We start from the raw sequence: 18,194 nt of genomic DNA on the forward strand, positions 1-18,194 counted from the left end.
TTTTATTTTTAAATAATTTAAACATGGTTTTCATATTTCCATTAATTTCAAAATACAATAATACTATATGTAAAAGTTCATTGAAACTTGTAAAAAAGTGAATGGTAAGTCACCTTTTAATTACTTTCCTCAAAGGCAATAAACTCTTCATTAGCTATTAGGTTATGGTGTATGTAAAGCACTATAGATTCATTTAAATTTTTATGAAATGTTAAATAGGCTTCCATAAAACTTTCATGATAAGTCAGCCAGAGTCAATATTTGCTTCTTTATCTCCCCACATAATGCAGCTCTATGGTAAATTAGTTTGCTCAGTAATACCTGAAGATAAACTGGGACTACACTAGAAATATTCATTAAGCTACCGGTTTTAATCATTCATCTTTTCATCTATTGGTTTGTCTTTAAACAATCAGTGTTTATAGCGAATTTATAATGTATTTAGTGAATTTCTAGCACGTACCAGCAATTATCCACCCAAGGCACTGAAGAAAGTTGGGGAATAAAAGTGATAAACTTTGTCATATTGAATGCTAGATTTAGAAGGAGAAAAACACATACCCATACTCTCATAAACACATAACTAAAAAACAAAATCAATAAAGAAGTGATATTCCCATAATGATAAGCACAATAATTGGGTTGAGGAAGTCAAGTAGTAGGTGGTCTCTATTAAAGAGAGTAAAGAAAGCTCTCGGATATGATGACATTTGCACTCACACAGGAAAGATGAGAAGACAATAGTCATGCAAAGAGGAAAGGAAAGAAAGAAGAATATTAAAGAGGGAAAGGGCAGTGCAGGAGTTCTAAAGCAGAAATGAGCAGGGCATATATAAGAAACAGAAAGAACAGAGTGGCCAAAGCATAAGTAGGGACAAGAGATAAGTTCAGAGAAGCTAGGTAACATAAGCTAAACCAAACTACTACATGTGTAAGCACAATCTTAAAGAGTGTCTTGCAATTAAATAGAAATACAAAGAGGTAAAATGTATCTCAAATATAAGCAAGATCTCATGTGCAAGACCACATTAATATACTTGAACAGGTTAATGTCTGTAATAAATATACCCCCTACATGTGTAATGTGTCCACATAATAGACTTCTATTCCTCATTCAGGTATCTGGATCAAGACAGAGGCAGGTTGATGGAAGTGCTCTGTCCTAATAGTAATTCAGCTGCAAGATGTCAGATACACGAGTCCTCCAAGATTGCCCTCGGCAATAACATTCAGCTAGCAGAGGGTACAAAGAGTCATGAGTGGAAGACTTTTTTTTTTATGAGCCAAAGGTATGAGTTACTTACATTCACCTTAGTAGAATAGAATGCAATCACATGGCCACACATAACAAGGAGGGAGGACAGGAAATATGATCTAGGAAGAAGTAGAAATGATGATCTTTAATAGACCCTGCCACAATGTTGTATTTCTATATTTTGGACATAGTACTCATCTGTATCAGAGGTAATTTGTCTTCATCATTATTTTGGGAGTAGGCAGGACATGGAATACTCTTTAAAATTAGCTATACGATGTTCTTAGTGGATACTTGTAGTTTATATAGCTTTTTAAAGGAGTACTATTTTAAACCTACTGTATAGCCCATGGAAGGCTTCCCAGGTGGCACAATGGGAAAGAATCCACCCACCAATGCAGGAGACAAAATAGACATAAATTGGATCCCTGGGTTGGGAAGGATCCCCTGGAGAAGGAAATGGAAATCCACTCCAGTATTTTTGCCTGGAAAATTCCATGGACAGAGGAGCTAGATGGGCTACAGTCCATGGGGTCACAAAGGGTCGGACCCAATTGAGTGACTTGAGCACAAAGCACATGGAACTCTGCTCAGTGTTATGTGGCAGCCTGGATAGAAGGGGAGTTTGAAGGAGAATGGATACATGTGTATGTATAGCTGAGTCTCTTTGCTATTCATCTGAAAATATCACAACATTGTTAACTGGCTATACCCCAACATAAAAATCTTTTTTTTTTCCTAAAGCACTATTTTAAATATTTCTTATCTAATAAATACTTAAGTACTATACTTTTGGTAATAGAGAAATAAAAGCTTGGTAGAAAGACATGGTTATTTTTGTTCAGAAATTATAACAACATTTATCTTGAAATCTGATTTATCAAGAAGAAATACTCACACACTGAAATGACTTCCCTGGAGTTTTGATGCTAACTTGATTAAATTTGCATGTACAAAAGAAATATGTACTTAAAATAAAGCTTGACATGATCTTCAGCAACTACTTTGTACCACCTATGAGTATAAATTGAACTAGCCATCAATTCTTGAGAAGTTCTTGATTATATTTATTCATTGTCTGATTTTTAATGCATATGAATGAACCTTCTATCAGCGTTTCAGAAAGCCAGTGCCCTAGGCTCTCATTTGAGAAAACATTATTCTGTATTGTTCTTCAGTCCCAATAGATATACTGGATTAGAGAAATTATCTTGGTCAAATGGTTTGGATGATATCCAGTCTAGCCACTCCTCTAGGTATTTTCTGTTTATCCCTAAAAGCCAGACCACACAGACATAAGCTTACTGAGCTTTATTTTAATATTAAGTCCTTGGCCTCTGTCTAAAGAAATTGCACTATCTAGCTATTTGAAATCTGTGACTGTATTATCTGTACGAAAACTATAGAAAAAGCTATCATTCTGGGCTCCTTAGATAGAGTCCCTGATGAAGTTTTAAGCTTGCTTTGTTTTTGGTAGAAGTATGCAAGTTATAATTAACTTCCTAAGGAATTAATGTTCTTTTCCTTTCATGTGATGATAGCTCTACAAATGATCATGTTTCATTCTATCCACTGGACTGCTATAAAGATGAGCAAACAATCAGAAGCTCGTTTATGGAGTATTAGTGTGGTTTTACTTTCCTTCTCTCCTTAGGATATAGGTAGATATATCAATGAAAGAAAAAGTGAAAATGTTAGCTGCTCAGTCATGTCCAACTCTTTGTACCCCATGGACTGTAGTTTGCCAAACTCCTCTGTATATGAAATTCTCCAGGCAAGCATACTCGAGTGGGTAGCCATTCCCTTTTCCAGGGGATCTTCCTGACCCAGGGATCGAACCCTGGTCTCTGCCTTGCAGGCAGATTCTTTACTGTCTGAGCCACCAGGGAAGCCCATACATACATCTCTCTCTCTCTCTCTATCTATGGGCGTGTGCTCAGTTGCTTCAGTCCTGTCCAACTCTTTATGACCTTACAAACTGTAGCCTGCCAGGCTCCTTTGTCCATGAAATTCTCCAGGCAAGATTACTGGAGTGGTTTGCCACTTTCTCCCCCATGGGATCTTCCCAGGGATCGAACCTGCATCTCTTATGTCTCCTACATTAGCAGGCAGGTTTTTTTACCACTAGTGCCACCTGGGAAGCCCATATATATTTTTTAAATGTATATTTATATATTTTTTATTACATATATTATATATAGTATATATAATGTATAGTATATATAAATACATTTTTTCTACTGATACTTTGATTTCTATTTCACCCTTTCTTTCAGTATTGTTATACATATATATATATACACACACACATATATATATGCACATATATGTATGTATTTTCAGGGAAGCCCATATACACCTACATGCATAAATTTATTCATAAGTATATGCATGTGTACATATACATATATGTATATATTTTTTCTACTGATACTTTGTTTCGGTTTCTATTTCATTCTTTTTCAGTATTGTTATTGTTACCTGTCTCAATGCTTTTGGGGAAAGATGAACATCTGCACAAATGAAAATGATACATCTGAAGATTCACTAACGCAGTTGTTACAGATGATTGTTCAACAAGACTGCTCACAAGTTTCTCCTCATTCCTCACGTCTGTGGTCAACACCACTGCCTACATGACTGGCCACTTCAGGACTTACTTTATGTGGTATATGCAAGTTCCATTTCCATATGACTCTTGTGTGTTTAACAAGGACTTAAACAATTTTCTGGAATGGCTCAGAAGGCTGTCTCTTATTATAATTGTACTGCAATGCCTAGGACATCTTCTCTTGCATCAATGTATAAATGCATGTACATAAGCATGATCTTTGATTTAAACAGAAAGCACTTCTGAGGTCCAAGGATCTTAAAACATAAGACAGAATAGACAACTTAGGAAAGCTGAGAAAAACATTTGATTATAGAGCCATAAATAGGGAACTCAAACTATTTTTTCAGCAAGTTCTTTTAACAGTAACAAAATGCAGACTATTCTGCCTTTCTCTTTCTTGGGTCAGTCTCCTGTCAAACTCTTAGAGGCAATAAAGTTCTGAAAGCAGTCTAAAACTAATGAACAATGGAAATCTCAAGTACCTGCAAAGGAAACAATGGATGGATGTTATCATTAAGTACCAATTAGCTTGCTCCTGCTGCTGCTGCTACTAAATCGCTTCAGTCGTATCCGACTCTGTGTGACTTCATAGACGACAGCCCACCAGGCTCCCCCGTCCCTGGGATTCTCCAGGCAAGAACACTGGAGTGGGTTGCCATTTCCTTCTCCATTAGCTTGAACAGGAGGCAAATATGAGTCACGGTATCTGTATAGTACTTGACATTTTACAAGTTGCTTTCTCATACAGTATTTCATTTGATATTCAGAGAAAAGAAAACAATAATAAAAACAACTGAAGGAATAAGCAAGGAAACATTGTAGTGAAGAAAGAAAAGTACTGTTATCCTCTGATTTCATAATTGCAGAATTTGAAGTTCAGAAAGGTTAAATGACTGCTCAGAGTTTCATGGTTAGTTAACAACACTGTGCTAGGTTAGAGTTAATAGATCACCTTATTCAAGACCTGTGCATTGTTTCATAAGTAACTTGTTAATTATTTTACCAATTCTCCATGCCAGAACACATAAGAAAGATTGAATCTATCAAGACTTACTCTGACAATTTTAATAAATAGTGTCAGAGTTGTGTGGCAGTGCTGATTTCAGGTCAGATTAAAGAAGCAATTTTCTTAGAAGTCTCTTTATTTTTTTCACTGAAAGTTTATAAATATCAATATTGGTAACAGTTATAGTACAAAGTGAACTTTGATAGTGGTTTTGAAAACTGCATTATCTAACTTCATAGATTCCATATTTGGAAATAGCTATAATTTCGAATATTCACTATATAATTCTATCTGGCTGCAGTAAGGCTGTACATAATACTCTGTATACCTAACTTATCGTGAAGCATGTCAAATTCAATGAGCAGTAGAGCATAGCTGGGTTGTGGAAACCTCTCCCTTTTTCTCTGCTTCAGTGCTCCTTGTCTTGACCCAGGAAAGATATACCAGCATTTTATTGTCACAGTTAAACTATCAAACAATACAAGTTATATCACTAAGAAGTTGTGGGAGAAAGGAAGCTACTGTTTTATTGTTTTATAAGTCTAATTCATTTTTTTAAGAAATGAAAATACTTAGCAATATTAAATGAGCAAGAGTGAATTTTCCCTTTTGACAAGTTGACTTCTGTTGGGAAGATTTAATTAAAACAAAACCTACTCCCAAATCAGAAAACCTCTCCACAACGATAGAAGAGAAAGAACACAGTTTTATTATTAAATAGACATTAAAGCAGAATGTTATGTGCATCACATACAACCCAATAAGAGATTGCAGTGATAGAAATCTCACCCTTTGTATAGCCACGCAGATATGACGCATTACATATGCATTCTCAAGATAAACAATAACCAGTCCTCAAGCAAGAGGACATGTTGGAACCATTTACCAAAGGAAATTTATTCTAGATTCATCTAGTCTTCAGTGGGCCATCTGTGTTTATTAATTGTTTTAATCCAAAGGGAAATGACCTTCTACCATCTTTTCAATAAGAGGAAAATTTGCATCTTGAAGCAAGGCACCCAGTGAAGTTAGGCTCCTCCTACTCTTCCCCAAAACCTGAGAGATAGAGGTCCTATTTTCTTTAATGATTATAATTTCAAAGAGATGATTTCTAAGCTCTTGAGAAAGACATTTCAGGGCACTAAACTTGGCAAGAGGCTTATTTAGCTTTTAAAAAGATATTCACATATTTCAAAGAGACAGAAAGAACTGGAACCTCCCTAGCAGTCCAGTGGTTGACCCCATGCTTCCATTGCAGGGAGCAAGGGTTTGATTCCTGGTTGGGGATGATCCAGCATGCTGTGGCATGACCAAAAAAAAAAAAAAGAGAGAGAGGAAGGGAGCAAAGTCTCTTCCCTTATTTTCAACAGGGAAAATTAAGCCTTTTTAAATATTTGTTTTGTATTTGCCTTGATATCCCATGTAGATTATGAACCTATATAGAAATATTGCATTTTCAACACAGTCCTTACTAAATAATGCAATGTGGTGAAAAACTCATTTTTAGGGCACTTTTCTGAAAGGCTACATTTTATTCTTGGAAATACATTATTTATATTAACTATTAATTAATATTTCTATTAGTAACAACTAGTAACTAATAACTATTCAAAGGGTAGGGCAAAGGAGGTGACATCCACAGTATGAGTGATCTTTCTTTCAGACAAAAGGAAGCATTGTACTGAATCTGCTCTTTTATTTTGAAGTAATATGTCTTCTTCTGAGACTTCCTTAAAGATCCTATTTTAGCCTATTATGCTGTCTAGAAGATCTGATTTCCCTATTATCCTTTGCCACCTTGCAATTTGTTTACATATGTATGCATATGCATTTAGCAATCATGAAAGAAATTCTATGCTTCTTCATTCATTTCCAAGAAAGGAGGAGGGAGACTTACACTGAGCTTAAAGTATTATGTACAAACATATATTAATGTGAATAATATATTCACATTATTTTTAAATTGAATACTTTTTTTTTGCTTTAAATTTCTAATTTGGACATGTTTGAAAAATTAAAAGTACTGTGATATAAACTGGCTATATCATAACTAAGTTAAATTCACTATGTACTAAAATGTTTAGATTTTAATAAAATCTGTGGGAGCAAGATAATAGCTAAACAAAGTGAACTTTGATAGTGGTTTTGAAAACTGCATTATCTAACTTCATAGATTCCATATTTGGAAATAGCTATAATTTCAAATATTCACTATATAATTCTATCTGGCTGCAGTAAGGCTGTACATAATACTCTGTATACCTAACTTATCGTGAAGCATGTCAAATTCAATGAGCAGTTAGACTTTAAAGATATCTCATATTCTTCATATGTTTCTGTGAAATTAATGTGTGTATATATACCTATGTATGTGAAACATGTATGTGTAGATATGTGTGTATGTGCTATACATATATTATTGTGTTTGTGATACCCTCAGTTATTTCAGTGTAGCATTTTACAGCTTTACAAAAGACAATGTATTTGAGGCTTTGCTTTTCATGATTGCTACTATGTCCTCAAACTTTGAATCAGTTACTGATGCTGACGATTTTTTTAAAATTTCTAATTTTTTATTACATATAACATTGCAATAAAAATCAGATAATTTTTAGGCACACTGCTTTAGTTTGGGTCTTGACTACAATAATTATTGGCTGCATGACTTTGAATAAGTCAAGCTCTATGTCTCAGCTTCCTCATGTCTGAAATAAAAGTACTTTCCTCATCAGTAGTTGTAAGGGCTTAATGAGTCAATATACATAGAAAAACACTGTTTGGTGCCACGAGTTGGAAATTTGTGGATTCCTATTCTCGTTTCTACTTTGCAGGTAACCACTAAAGTGGTTTTGGGTGCATGGTCCATATATCTACATCTAAAGTTTTCTCCTCTCCTTTAAACAACAAAACAGAATGAAACAAAAAAACCAAAACTGTTAACCTCATATTGTTTCATTTTAATTAGCTATGATTTAGAATCCTATCTCCTTTTGTCCAAAGACAATATGAAACAAATATATTTTATTATATAACTGAACTATCTCATAAATTGTAGATATCTGCTCTGCATACAGAGAAAGAAACAGAAGATATATTAAGATATCTGAATATCATTTCATGTGTTCTTAATTTAAAATGATATGTCTACTTAAAGAAAAACACACAACATGAAAGTTGTGAGTTCACATTTTATACAGGGTTTTACTGAGGACTAACGCTAAGGAGATAGCCACTCAGTGTGAAGAGGTAGGAAGAAGCCAGTATATATTTGATTTTGGGTGGCTGGGAAATACATGTAGTCAAGCATGTATCTTGATGAAATATTACTGCTAATCACAAAGAACAGATATCTCAAATTAATGACTTTAATATTTTTCTCTATATGGGAAGATAAAAGAATTCACTGAAATTCTTCCTGAGACACACATCTAACTATCTAGGGTCTTACTTAACCAAAGCACAAAGTGTCTTATCCGTTTTTTTCATCTAGGATTCCTTTCAGGATGCAATCTGTTTGCAGGCGACTGCAGTAGGTTGCAACTTAATCTTTGTATAACTGGTTGATGAGTGATGCTCTTTTTTATTTTTCCACAGATAGTTTTAAAACAGTTTTGACTACAGAACATTTTAATCATATAAATTCTTATGCAGACACCTCAAATTTAGGAGGACAGGCCAAGCCCATTTACCACTTCCAGTATGCCTCATATGTAAATACAAAAAGACCAACTTTTCATGAAATGCTATGGTATCCATTGTTCTAGCAAGATAAAGTTAAAAATTTGTGCTTTGGATAAACTGTTGTTGTTGTTTAGTCACTAAGTCATGTCTTACTCACTGTGATCCCATGGCCTGCAGCATGCCAGGCTCCTCTGTCCTCCACTATCTCCCAGAGTTTGCTCAAACTCATGTCCATTGAGTCAATGATGTTATCTAACCATCTCATCCTCTGCCACTCCCTTCTCCTTTTGCCTTCAAATTTTCCCAGCATCAGAGTCTTTTCCAATAAGTTGGCTCTTTGCATTGGTGGCCAAAGTACTGCACCTTCAGCTTCAGCATCAATCCTTCCAATGAATATTCAGAGTTGATTTCCTTTAGGGTTGACTGGTTTGATCCCCTTGCAGCCCAAGGAACTCTCAAGAGTCTTCTCCAGCACCACAATTCAAAAGCATTAATTCTTCAGTGCTCAGCCTACTTTAAGGTCCAACTCTCACATTCCTAAATGACTACTGGAAAAAGCATAGCTTTAACTATATGAACCTTTGTCAGGAAAGTGATGTCTCTGCTTTTTAATATGCTGTCTAGGTTTGTCATAGTTTTTCTTTCAAGAAGCAAGTTTCTTTTCATTTCATGGCCGCAGTCACCATAGTGATCAACTGAAAGGATTACTAATCATTCACCCATCTAATCTCTTTTTTAAAATAATCTCTTCTTGATTCTTATAGCCACCAAAAAATGACCATAGCTTTAACAGTTATTTTAAGAGTAACATCAGTATCATAAGATAGTGACAATTACTCAGGAAAATAACCTCTGCAAGCAAGTCAAACAATCAGTGTGTCATGTTTTGTTGAAATGGTGCCAAACAGAAGGAGTGTACCATAAAATATCAGAAGTATAAAATAAGGATTCTTCCAGCAACTTGTTTTGGTATGTTAGAAGAAGTAAACTCCATCAATTAAGTAACATTTGTTTTAAGTGAAAGCCTCTGGCCCTTAATACAGATTTGAAACACACATGAAATACTCTAATGGGAAATTCTGGCAGGTCAGAGCTTTTGATTCCTCTAAATCTTTCTGATCCAGGTTTTCATCTTTTAATATGGCCTCTGTCCTTAAAGACTCATTAGGCTTCTCAATAGTATCAGTTTTGATATAATATTATCTAACTTAAAGAGTTTATTATGAAGATATCTAGAATCACTCTGTAAATATAAAATGGTACATAAAACAACTTAGTTTGATTTAATACGAAATTTATAAAAATAACAAATTTAAAGAGACTCTACAACTAAGGACAAATATGAAGACTATATGATGTTTTTCTTATAAACCAAAATCATTGAAAGTCATTGGACAATTTGGTAACAGCAACAGTCAAATAAAATATTCTTGAAACAGCCAGAGATGTCATATTTATTTTAAATTCAAGTGACATTACCTTTCTGGCAGAAGATAGCATCTCTGATGTAACTTCAGGGTCTTAACAATGGCTAACCACTAGATAGATTAACCTTACATAGAGGATGACAGATGATGACTGAATTTCACACACTGGATGTTTTCAGTCACACTACACACATGAGTGATTTTGCATTACACCATATATATAGATAGTAAGAGCAGATTTTTAATATAAAAGATATAAGTATATGCTAAGTTCTACTTTTTCTTGTATCATAGGTGGAGATATAAAATTCCTTAATGTTAATTTTAATAATGCCTCACATTGTGAAATGACATATTACATGACAGTACAGAAAAGTGCTGAGACAGAAGATAAATTGGTTATGATTTTAAAATTGTCTTTCAGGCCAACCTAAACTTCCCTTAAGCCATTGCTCAGTGATCAGTGAACTGATTTAATAAATGTTCATCACCTTATCCTTCAAATCTTGAAGCATCTGCTACAAACAATATCTTGAAGCATGGATAAAGTTTAATAAATTTTAAGCTGTCTCCAAATTTAAGAAAAAACAGAGTTTTCAATGTGTTTTACGTGTTCCAATTTTAGGCTATTATGAAACATATCAAGTGGTTTGTGTGTGTGTGTGTGTGTGTTTCTGTTGAGATGGGGATATATACAGTATGAAATAATTGGATGGGGCAAAATGATCAATCTATCAGCCTACTTCATTTTGCAGTGTATATCTTATTGTCTTGGTTTGATAAAATTATCTATATATCTGTTAAATCTTATAATACAATCAAATTAAGCAACATGATATAAAATGTAAGTCAATAAACCTTAGTTTGTTAACATTCATTGACTATTCAATTTAGACTATCATGCAAATCCTATATGGAGGATCTTTTCAAAATATTAGTATTTATTCTCTTTGTCCTTTTTGCTTTAATTGGTTCAGTATTTTAAGATCCAATGATCTGAAAATAATATTTCTAAAATTTCTGAACAAGTAAGACTTGGAGGGTGAATTGCAATGTCAGAGGCATAAAATGTTGAATGTTGAACTATCTTGAAATTTTTGGCCAGATGTTCATTCAGTATACGTAATCAATCAGCAAGGTAAACATGGAATGGAATAGAGAAAGTTAAGGAGAAATTGCATCCCCTCTTGCTCTAAGCCTAAGGTCAACACTCACCACCAAAGGATTTTTCATTCTTCACAGAACTGTACAGAAACTTTTGCCTTGGGATTTCCAGAAGTGCATTAGATACAAGACCCTGAGAAAGAAAGTGAAAACCAAGTTAAGAATTTTGAAAAATACAAAGCACAACACAACCTGGGGATAATTAATACTCAAACCACTATTTAGCTTTCAGAAGAGTGCTAAGCATACTGCAGATTCATACAAACATATATGGATTCATGAAATATGTTGGTGACCAAAAAACTAAATGTTAAGTAGTTGGCATACTGAAACTAATTATTTATTTTCTCACTGGTTTTATGTGTAATCATAGACAAATAACTTATTAGGGTGTCAGTAATCCCATACATATATTTTAAAACTTAAAAACAAAAACAAGAAGTGCAATCTCACACCTAAAATATTTTAAGAACAACTTAAATAATAGCTTTATTAAATAAATAATACCACAAGATTAAAAGTCAAGAAAATTTCAGTCAAATAAAAAAATTAACTACTTATTGCTATACAATAATGAAAAAAAGCTAATACTTTAGAATGATTTTTTAAAGTCATATCTTACCCAGCTTTAAAATTAAACACATAAATAGCCATAGGATCAGTTATAAAAGTGCAATCAACTTTTCTTGCATATCATTCAAACAATATTTTACTACTTAAAACTCAATCTTGGTCAAAATCTAAAAAGAAATATTTGGCTCAAGATAAAGTGCCAGAGCACACACAATAGTTGAGAAAAAAGAAACAATGAACACTGCTTCTAATAACCTATTTTTAACAGCTGGAAATACTGAAATCAGGAAGTCAATTTTTGCTTTCTGAAATATGAAATCCACAGTTTAAAAATTAAATTTGAACTATTGTTATTTTCCATTTCTAACAAGTGGGTAATCCTTTATTTGGATAACATCTAGTATATTTTATTTGGAGCCTCATATATCAAGAGTTCATGCAGTCGTTTTACAGAAGTGTGTGTATATTAAATTAAGTATTTTTAATGAGTAGCATAGTACTATTATTGTCTAAAGTACAAAAATATAAACATGAACATGAGAAATTATATATATATATATATGCATATATGTGAAGAATTCTGAGGGAAAAAATGTGTAACATAGTTTAGGAAAAGGAGCAATCAATGTTATATTTAATAAATTAAAAAGATAATATAGAAGAATGGATTGGCTGAGAGAAAAAAGACAAGTAAAAGGTGACATTGCATGGACAAAAGTAAAAAGTTAGCTTAATTACGATATGTAATTAATCTGTAATTCTCTCAGATAACAAGAGAATAGTTTAGATGGTTTATCATGAATAACCTCTGAAAGAATATAGCTGGAAACTACCTCAGTCAAGTATTTGGTTTCCTAGGGCTGCCTTAACAAATTACCACAAACCAGAAATCAACCCTGAACATTCACTAGAAGGACCGATGCTGAAGCTCCAATACTTTGGCCACCTGATGCAAAGAGCTGATTCATTGGAAAAGACCCTGATGCTGGGAAACAGTGAAGGCAGGAGGAGAAGGGGATGACAGAGGTTGAGATGGTTGTAGGTATCACTGACTCAATGAACATGAGTTTGAGCAAGCTCTGGGAGATGGTGAAGGACCCGGAAGACTGGTGTGCTGCAGTCCATGGGTTTGCAAAGAGTTGGACATGAGTGAGTGACAGAATAACAAGGTGGCTTAAAAGAACCACACTGACTTTCTCACAGTTGGCATCTAGAAATCAAGGTGCTGCAATGTAGATTTCTCTTGACGCCCTCAGAAAGAGATTATGTTCCAAGTTTCTCTCCTAAATTCTGACAATTACCCAAAATTCTTGGCATTCCTTGGCTTGTAGATCAGTCAGTTCAGTTCAGTCACTCAGTCATGTCCTACTCTTTGTGACCCCATGGACTTTAACACGCTAGGCCTCCCTGTCCATCACCAACTCCTGGAGTTTACTCAAACTCACATCCATTGAGTCAGTGATGTCATCCAATCATCTCATCCTCTGTCATACCCTTTCTCCTCTCACCTTCAATCTTTCCCAGCATCAGGGTTTTTCCAATGAGTCAGTTCTTCGCATCAGATGGCCAAGTGTTAGAGTTTCTGCTTCAGCATCAGTCCTTCTATCAATATTTAGAACTGATTTCCTTTAGGATAGACTGGTTGGATCTTGCAGTCCAAGGGACTCTCAAGAGTCTTCTCCAACACCACAGTCAAAAGCATCAATTCTTTGGTGCTTAGCTCTGTTTATAGTCCAACTCTCACATTCATACATGACTACTGGAAAAGCCATAGCTTTGACTAAATGGACTTTTGTTGGTGGAGGAATTTCACTGCTTTTTAATATGCTACCTAGGTAGGGTTGGAATTCTCTGGTGGCTTAGACAGTAAATCTTCTGCCCGCAAAGCGGGAGACCCGGATTTGATCCCTGGTTTGGGAAGATCCCCTGGAGAAGGAAAAGGCAACCCACTCCAGTACTCTTCCCTAGAAAACTTCATGGATGGAGGAGCCTGGTGGGCTACAGTCCATGGGGTCGCAAAGAGTTGGGCATGACTGAGACTTCACTTTCACTTTTCTTTCTCCCAAGGAGCAAGCATCTTTTAGTTTCATGGCTGCAGTCACCATCTGCAGTGATTTTGGAACCCAAAAAAATAGAGTCTCTTACCATTTCCATTGTTTCCCCATCTATTTCCCATGAAGTGATGGGACCAGATGCCATGATCTTGGTTTTCTGAATGTTGAGTTTTAAGCCAACTTTTTCACTCTCCTCTTTCACTTTCATCATGAGGCTCTTTAGTTCTTCACTTCTTGCCATGAGAGGGGTGTTATTTGCATATCTGAGGTTATTGATATTTCTCCCAGCAATCTTGATTCCAGCTTCTGCTTCATCCAGCCCAGAGTTTCTCTTGATGTACTCTGCATATAAGCTAAATAAGCAGGGTGACAATATACAGCCTTGACATACTCCTTTCCCTATTTGGAACCAGTCTGTTGTTCCATGTCCAGTTCTAACTGTTGCTTCCTGACCTGCACACAGATTTCTCAGGAGGCAGGTAAGGGGGTTTGGTATTCCCATCTCTTTAAGAATTTTCCACATTTTGTTGTGATCCATAGAGTCAAAGGCTTTGGAATAGTCAATAAAGCAGAAGTGGTTGTTTTTCTGGAACTCTCTTGCTTTTTCGATGATCCAACAGATGTTGGCAATTTGATCTCTGGTTCCACTGCCTTTTTTAAATCCAGCTTGAACATCTGGAAGTTCACAGTTCACATATTGCTGAAGCCTGGCTTGGAGAATTGTGAGCATTACTTTGCTAGTGTGTGCTGCTGCTGCTGCTAAGTCACTTCAGTTGTGTCGACTCTGTGCGACCCCATAGACGGCAGCCCACCAGGCTTCCCTATCCCTGGGATTCTCCAGGCAAGAATACTGGAGTAGGTTGCCATTTCCTTCTCCAGTGCATGAAAGGGAAAAGTGAAAGTGAAGTTGCTCAGTCGTGTCCGACTCTTAGCAACCCCATGGACTGCAGCCTACCAGGCTCCTCCGTCCATGGGATTTTCTAGGCAAGAGTACTGGAGTGGGGTGCCATTGCCTTCTCCGGCTAGTGTGTGAGATGTGTGCAATTGTTCAGTAGTTTGAGCATTCTTTGGCATTGCCTTTCTTTGGGATTGGGATGGAAACTGACCTTTTCCAGTCCTGTGGTCACTGCTGAGTTTTCCAAATTTGCTAGCATATTGAGTGTAGCACTTTCACAGCATCATCATTTAGGGTTTGAAATAGCTCAACTGCAATTCCGTCATCTCCACTAGCTTTGTTTGTAGTGATGCTTTCTTAGTCTTGCGGCTCTGGAGTGGCAGCTGTGCCATGCTGGAGCGGCTCTGAGGAGATATCCCATGTCCAAGGGCAAAGGAGAAGCCCCTGCAAGATGGTAGGAGGGGCAAAATCGAGTTAAATCAAAGGCCATACCTGCCAAAGATGCTCAGAGGAGTCAAACAAAACTTGTGCACACCAGGATCCAGAAGAAAGGAACAGTGACCCCACAAGAGACTTACCCAGACTTTCCCATGAGTGTCCAGGAGTCTCTGGTGGAGGCCTGGTTCGGTGGTGGCCTGCTGTAGGGTTGGGGGCACTGAAGGAGGTCGCTGTTATCTTCCTTACTTCCACCATAGTTTGGCCCAGGTAAATAACAGGGAGGGAACACAGCCCCGCCCATCAACTGAAAATTGGATAAAAGATTTACTGAGCATGGCCCTGACCATGAGAACAAAACCCAGTTTCGCCCTCAGTCAGTCTCTCCCATCAGGAAGCTTCCATAAGCCTCTTATTCTTCTCTATCAGTGGGCAGACAGACTGAAAACCACAATCACAGAAAAATAACCAATCTGCTCACATGGATCACAGCCTTGTCTAACTCAATGAAACTTGAGCCAATCCATGTAGGGCCAACAAAGACAGACGGATCATGGTGCAGAGTTCTGACAAAACGTGGTCCACTGGAGAAGGGAATGGCAAAGCACTTCAGTATTCTTGCCTTGAGAACCCCATGAACAGTATGAAAAAGCAAGAAGATAGGACACTGAAAGGTGAACTCCCCAGGTCAGTAGGTGCCCAATATGCTCCTGGAGATCAGTGGAGAATTAACTCCAGAAAGAATGAAGACAGGGAGCCAAAGCAAAATCAACACCCAGGTGTGGATGCAACTAGTGATGGAAGTAAAGTCCGATGCTGTGAAGAGCAATATTGCATAGGAACCTGGAATGTTAGATCCATGAATCAAGGCAAATTAGAAGTGGTCAAACAGGAGATGGCAAGAGTAAACATTGACATTTTAGGAATCAGCAAACTAACTAAACAGACATTTCTCCAAAGAAGAGATACAGATGGCCAACAAACACATGAAAAGATGCTCAACATCACTCATTATTAGAGAAATGCAAATCAAAACCACAATGAGGTACCATTTCACGCCTGTCAGAATGGCTGCTATCCAAAACTCTACAAGCAATAAATGCTGGAGAGGGTGTGGAGAAAAGGGAACCCTCTTACACTGTTGGTGGGAATGCATACTGGTACAGCCACTATGGAGAACAGTGTGGAGATTCCTTAAAAACTGGAAATAGAACTGCCATATGACCCAGCTCCCACTGCTGGGCATACACACCAAGGAAACCAGAATTGAAAGAGACACGTGTACCCCAATGTTCATCGCAGCACTGTTTATAATAGCCAGGACATGGAAGCAACCTAGATGTCCATCAACAGACAAATAGATAAGGAAGCTGTGGTACATATACACAATGGAATATTACTCAGCCATTAAAAAGAATACATTTGAATCAGTTCTATTGAGATGGATGAAACTGGAGCCCATTATACAGAGTGAAGTAAGCCAGAAAGAAAAACACCAATATAGTATACTAATGGATATGTATGAAATTTGAAAGATGGTAATGATAACCCTATATGCGAGACAGAATAAGAGACACAGATGAGGGAGAAGGTGAGGGTGGGACGTTCTGAGAGAATAGCATTGAAACATGTATATTATCATATGTGAAACACAGAACACCATTCCAGGTTCGATGCATGAGACAAATGCTCAGGGCTGGGGCAATGGGATGACCCAGAGGGATGGGATGGGGAGGGAGGTGAGGGGGATTCAGGATGGGGAACACATGTAAACCCGTGGCTGATTCATGTCAATGTATGGCAAAAACCACTACAATATTGTAAAGTAATTAGCCCCCAACTAAAATAAATAAATTTATTTAAAAACAAAAGGAATCAGCAAACTAAAATGGACTGGAATGGGTGAATTTAACTCCGATAACAATTATATCTACTACTGTGGGCAAGAACCCCTTGGAAGAAATGGAGTAGCCATCATAGTCAACAAAAGAGTCCAGAATGCAGTACTCGGATGCAATCTCAAAAGCAACAGAATGCTCTCTGTTCATTTCCAAGGCAAACCATTCAATATCACAGTAATCCAAGTCTATGTCGTGACCAATAATGCTGAAGAAGCTGAGGTTGAATGGTTCTATGAAGACCCACAAGACCTTCTGGAACTAACACCCCCAAAATTGTTCTTTTCATTATAGGGGACTGGAATGCAAAAGTAGGAACTCAAGAAACACCTGGCGTAACAGGCAAATTTGGCCTTGGAGTACAGAATGAAGCAAGGGAAAGGCTAACAGGGTTTTGCCAAGAGGATGCACTGGTCATAGCAAACACCCTCTTCCAACGACACAAGAGACTCTACACATGGACATCACCACATGGTCAATACCAAAATCAGATTGATTATATTCTTTGAGGCTAAGATGGAGAAGTTCTATACAGTCAGCAAAAAAAAAGACCAGGAGCTGACTGGCTCAGGTCATGAACTCCTTATTGCCAAATTCAGACTTAAATTAAAGAAAGTGGGGAAAACCACTAGACCATTCAGGTATGACCTAAATCAAATTCCTTATGATTATACACTGGAAGTGACAAATAGATTCAAGGGATTAGATCTCATAGAGTGCCAGAAGAACCATTGACAGAGGTTCATAACATTGTACAGGAGGTTATGATCAAAAACTTCCCCAAGAAAAAGTAATGCGAAAAAGCACAATGGTTGTCTGAGTAGGCCTTACAAACAGTTGAGAAAAGAAGAAACATGAATGGCCAAGGAGATAAGGAAAGATATATCCATCTGAATGCAGAGTTCCAAAGAATAACATGGAGAGGTAAGAAAGCCTCCCTCAATGATCAGTGCAAAGAGATAGAGGAAAACAATAGAATGGGAAAGACTAGAGAGCTCTTCAAGAAAATTAGAGACACCAAGGGAACATTTCATGCAAAGATGGGCTCAATAAAGGACAGAAATGGTATGGACCTAACAGAAGCAGAAGATATTAAGAAGAATTGGCAAGAATACACAGAACTATACAAAAAGATCTTCAGAACCCAGATAATCATGATGATGTGATCATTCACCTAGGGCTTGTAGATACA

At 36.6% G+C, this 18,194-nt stretch overlaps 1 long non-coding RNA gene across 1 annotated transcript in view; it reads right to left on the minus strand.

The window, feature by feature from the left end:
• LOC145527352 (uncharacterized) overlaps positions 1 to 18,194 on the minus strand; it is a 214,591-nt gene that overhangs the window by 111,895 nt on the left and 84,502 nt on the right. Inside the window, exons 3-5 of the long non-coding RNA XR_014069704.1 lie at positions 15,248 to 15,411; positions 14,881 to 15,113; positions 11,199 to 11,280 (exon numbers count right to left, since the gene is read on the minus strand). This is a non-coding gene — a long non-coding RNA (uncharacterized LOC145527352). The remainder of the gene's footprint in view (positions 1 to 11,198; positions 11,281 to 14,880; positions 15,114 to 15,247; positions 15,412 to 18,194) is intronic.

The sequence above is a fragment of the Giraffa tippelskirchi genome, chromosome 11 (genome assembly GCF_054371585.1).
Source record: "Giraffa tippelskirchi isolate mGirTip1 chromosome 11, T2T-mGirTip1v1.2.pri, whole genome shotgun sequence".
Classification (NCBI taxonomy): domain Eukaryota; kingdom Metazoa; phylum Chordata; class Mammalia; order Artiodactyla; family Giraffidae; genus Giraffa; species Giraffa tippelskirchi.